Below are 5,618 nucleotides of genomic sequence, written 5' to 3'. Positions count from 1 at the left end.
AACCTTGTAGGGTAGGCAAGGCGGGTTGTATGACATGTGTGACTTCCAGCACCTTTTTCTTTTACAAAAAAAGCACTATTTATGTATGTATGTATGTATGCATGCATGTATGTATGTATGTGTAGTTTAATGAAGAGAAGGGCGAGGGGTGACAGGAGAGCAGTCTTCCAGTATCTCAGGGGCTGCCCCAAAGAAGAGGGAGTCAAGCTATTCTTCAAAGCGCCCTAAAGCAGGACAAGAAGTAACGGATGGAAACTAGTCAAGGAGAGAAGCAACCTAGAACTAAGGCTTTTGATACCATCGACCACGGTATCTTGCTGCGTCGTCTTGAGGAGTTGGGAGTGGGAGGCACCGTTCTACGATGGTTCTCCTCCTACCTCTCAGGCCGTTCGCAGACGGTGTTGGCAGGGGGGCAGAGGTCAACCCCTAGGCCCCTTAGTTGTGGGGTGCCTCAGGGGTCGGTTCTCGCCCCTGCTGTTCAACATCTATATGAAGCCGCTGGGAGAGATCATCCGTGGCTTCGGGGTGAGGTATCATCAATATGCTGATGATACCCAGCTTTTCATCTCCACCCCAAACCAAGCCAGTGATGCCCTCGATGTGATGTCCCGTTGCCTGGAAGCGGTACAGATTTGGATGGGAAAGAACAGGCTCCGGCTCAACCCAGCCAAGACTGAGTGGCTTTACGTACCGGCATCTTGTTTAGTCCAAGAGGTTCCATCCTTGGTTATAGGAGAAGAGATCTTACCTCCCGTTGATAGAGCACGCAATCTGGGCGTCCTCCTGGATTCACGACTCAGTTTTGAAGATCATATTGGAGTCGTGGCTAGGGGGGCATTTGCCCAGATTCGCCTGGTACGCCAGTTGCGCCCCTTTCTGGACCAAGATGCCCTACGTACAGTCACCCACGCACTCGTTACCTCCCGTATAGACTACTGAAATGCTCTCTACATGGGGCTGCCCTTGAAGACCACCCGGAGGCTTCAACTGGTGCAGAGTGCAGCTGCACGGGTAGTGATGGGAGCACCCTGATACTCCCATATTACACCCCTCCTGCGTGAGCTGCATTGGCTACCGGTTGCCCTCCGGGTGAGATTTAAGGTTTAAGGTTTAAGATTTAATTTATTTTAATTTTAATTTTAATTTATTGTACAGAGGCCTTTAATTTTAATTTTAATTTTTATCTTAACTTCTGTATTTATTATATGTTACTGTTGTTAGCCGCCCTGAGTCCTTCGGGAGATAGGGCGGCATATAAGTCCCAATAATAAATAAATAAATAAGGTGCTAGTACTTACCTTTAAAGTCCTACATGGCTTAGGCCCGGGATACTTGCAGGACCATCTGCTGCTGGGAACGAATTCCCATTGCCCAGTGCGCTCACACAGAGAAGGCCTCCTCAGGGTACCATCGGCTAGCTAGACAATGTCGGCTTGCGACCCCCAGGGGAAGAGCCTTCTCTGTGGGAGCGCCAGCCCTGTGGAACCAGCTCCCCCCTGAGCTTCGGATGGCCCAAGATATCCAGTCCTTTCGCCGGGGCCCCAAAACACTCCTTTTCCACCTGGCTGACCTGGACTGACAGGGATTTTAATTATGCTTACAATTTTAACTCTAATCTTTAATTTATTTCAATTTTTAATTTTAATTTACTGTACAGAGACCTTTAATTTTGTTGTTGTTAGCCACCCTGAGTCCTTCGGGAGATAGGGCAGGATATAAGTCCCATTAATTAATAAATAAATAAATAAATAAATAAATAAATAAATAAATAAATAAATAAATAAATAAATAAATAAATAAATTAAACTTAGAGGGAGAAGGGGGGAAAATATCCTTTTTTACAGATATTTTTGCTTGCTGTTTCTTTCCCCAGAATTAAAAAAAAGGTACTGTATATCTTCCTTAAGATTAAGACAAAGCACTAAGAAGTTTAGCTAGCTTACCCTAGAATTAACTATGGAGGTAATGTATGGTCAAGGTAAGAGTTGAGGGATCTTATGGACAACACCCTGCCCTCAAAAACATTCCTGGGGGAAAAGGCCAAGTGGGGTCTTTGTTGCTCCTAAGAGGAGGGTCCAAATCTCTCTTCCTTCCTTCCACCGGAAGGAACCAAGCGATCCTTCTGATCCTTCAAACAGACACTGGAGTAAGGACTCTGCCTGATGAATGCTGGGAATTGTAGTCTTTTTCTCCTCCGCTTTGCAAACAACAAAGAGATACCCTAAAGGAGAACATTCAGAGCTCAGGGTAATAATAATAATAATAATAATAATAATAATAATAATAATAATAATAATAATAATAATAATAAATAATAATAATAATAATAATAATAATAATAATAATAATAATAATAATAATAATAATAATAATGGTTCCTTGGTGGTCTCTGAGCTTGGTTGTCTTCTTGCAGACAAGAGGGACTCAAGGTATTCTCCAAAGCATCTGAAGGCAGCACAAGAAGCAATGAATGGAAACTAATCAAGGAGAGAAGCAGCCTAGGTCCTAGATTAGCACTTAGGAGAAACTTCCTGACAGTTAGAACAATTAACCAGTGGAACAACCTGCCTCCAGAAGTTGTGAATGCTCCAACATTGGAAGTCTTTAAGAAGCCATTTGTCTGAAATGGTAGAGGGCAGGCATGTCAAACTGCCAGCACGCGGGCCGGCTGCATCATGATGAAACCGCGGCAATGGGGAAAAAGTCACGATACATCACGTGATGTCACGTGATGTCCCAAGTTTGACATGCCTGGTATAGGGGTTTCCTGCCTGAGCAGGGGGTTGGACTAGATGACCTCCAAGGTCCCTTCCAATTTACTATTATTATTATTATCATTCAAACTATTTCAACTTCATAAGGTAAAGGTTCCCCTGCACATGCGTGCTAGTCGTTTCCGACTCTAGGGGCCGGTGCTCATCTCCGTTTCAAAGCCGAAGAGCCAGTGCTTGTCCAAGGATGTCTCCGTGGTCATGTGGCCGGCATGACTAGACGCCAAAGGCGCACGGAACGCTGTTACCTTCCCACTGTAGTGGTCCCTATTTTTCTACTTGCATTTTTACATGGCTTTCGATCTGCTAGGTTGGAAAAAGCTGGGACGAGTGACAGGCGCTCACTCTGTTACGTGGCACTCAGGATTCGACCCGCCAAACTGCCAATCTTCTGATTGACAAGCTCAGCGTCCTAACCCACTGAGCCACCGCGTCCCTTTCAACTTCATACTAGGCTATAATTGCTATTATCTTTGTCATCTTCTCATCTTTTTCACCTTCTCATCTTTCCTACTACCTTCTCCTATTGGTATCTTATGATTGATCACTTGTTTGTATCTTATGATTTATGATTGTATCCTATGATTTATGATCTATGACTTATCACTTTATTTTTTGTACGTACACTGAGAGCTTATGCACTGGAGACACTTTCCTCATGGGTCCAATCACACTTGGCCAATAAACAATATTCCTATTCCTATTTTATTCCTATTCCAATTTTATTCCTATTCCTATTTTATTCCTATTCCTCTTTTATTCGTATTCCTATTCCAATCCTATTTTATTCCTATTCCGATGTTACCTAGATTGGGTTATGAGATGTCTGCAAAAAAAACCAACCAAGCTCAGAGAGCATCAAGGACCCCTCGCTCTTCTCCCCACCCCCCATTTTCTCTAAATCTTTTTTTTCACTCAGAGCCCAGTTAAGAAATATAACATTCTGATTCCTTTGGCTTCGTGGAAGAACTTTTACAGATAAAGCAAAAAGCCTTCAACAAACCTGATGGTAGAAAAACTCCCCGTCCCAGAATTCATCGGGCTCTGCGGTTGGCTCCGCACTGCGTCCCTTCACATTAAAGTATTAGTACCTCTTTATAAAATCCTAGTAAGACCACACCTGGAATACTACAGCCAATTTTGGTCACCGTGTCACAAAAAAGATGTTGAGAGTTTGGAAAAAAAAAATTCAGAGAAGAGCAACTAAGATGACCAAAGGCCTGGAGACTAAAAAAAAAAACATACGAAGGGCAGCTAAGGGACTTTGGGTTTGGCTAGTCTAAAGAAAAGAAAATATAGGGGAGACGTGATAGCAGTATTCCAGTATCTGAGGGGCTGCCACAAAGAAGAGGGGGTCACGTTATTCACCAGAGCACCAGAGGGAAGGACGAGAAACCATGGTTGGAAACTGATCAGAGAGAGAAGCAACCTGAAATTAAGGAGAAACTTCCTGACAGTGAGGACAATTAACCAGTGGAACAGCTTTGCCTTCAAGAAATCGTGGGCCCTTCTTATTCTATTCTACTATTTTCCATATTCTATTCTATTCTATTCTATTCTATTCTATTCTATTCTATTCTATTCTATTCTATTCTATTCTATTCTATTCTATTCCATTCCATTCCATTCCATTCCATATATGCTATTCTTCTATTCTATTCTATTCTATTCTATTCTATTCTATTCTATTCTATTCTATTCTATTCTATTCTATTCTATTCTATTCTATTCTACTCTAATTCTATTCTACTCTAATTCTATTCTACTCTACTCTGTTCTATTCCTTATTCTATTTCTATTCTATTCTATTCTATTCTATTCTATTCTATTCTATTCTATTCTATTCTATTCTATTCTATTCTACTCTAATTCTATTCTACTCTAATTCTATTCTACTCTACTCTGTTCTATTCCTTATTCTATTTCTATTCTATTTCTATTCTATTCTATTCTATTCTATTCTATTCTATTCTATTCTATTCTATTCTATTCTATTCTATTCTATTCTATTCTATTCTATTCTATTCTATTCTATTCTACTCTAATTCTATTCTACTCTACTCTGTTCTATTCCTTATTCTATTTCTATTCTATTTCTATTCTATTCTATTCTATTCTATTCTATTCTATTCTATTCTATTCTATTCTATTCTATTCTATCTGTGTGTGTGTGTGTGAGAGAGAGAGAGAAACAGAGAGAGGCACTTGTGCTTCTCTCTCTCTCTCTCTCCCCCTCCCTCCCCCTCCCAGCAAAACATTTACTGGGAAAATCTAACAAATTCCAATCCTTTTTGTCTTTTAAAAAAAGGGGGGTGGCTGCCACTCGCCTGTCTGAAAAACTGTCTGGCAGCTCCTAGGAAACAAGAAAAGTAAGCAGGGGGTTGGACTAGATGACCTCCAAGGTCCCTGCCAACATTATTATTATTATTATTATTATTATTATTATTATTATTATTATTATTATTATTATTATTATTATTATTATTATTAGGACCCCCGCCCCAAGGCAACCTTGGCTCTTTTACGACTCGTGGACTTCAACTCCCAGAATTCCTGAGCCAGCCGATGGAATTTGCGGAACTAAAAAAAAAAAAAAATCAGTCAGACCTTCCCATCTCTTGCGGAGGGGCGGGGGAGGAAGATCTCACCAGTCTTCAAACTAGGCCCTTTTATGACTCATGGACTTTCAACTCCCAGAATTCCTCAGCAGGCACACTGGCTGAGAAATTCTGGGAATTGAAGTCCATGAGTCATAAAAAGGGCCGAGTTTGAAGACCCTCTTGACTGAACTTTTTTTTTTTAGTCCCACAAACTCCGTTTCCCTGCAGCAGAAGAGAAACAACGCCG

Source organism: Vipera ursinii, assembly GCF_947247035.1.
Source record: "Vipera ursinii genome assembly, chromosome: 2".
In the NCBI taxonomy this organism is placed as follows: domain Eukaryota; kingdom Metazoa; phylum Chordata; class Lepidosauria; order Squamata; family Viperidae; genus Vipera; species Vipera ursinii.
The sequence above is the reverse complement of the archived record's forward strand: the minus strand, read 5'-3'. Positions refer to the sequence as shown.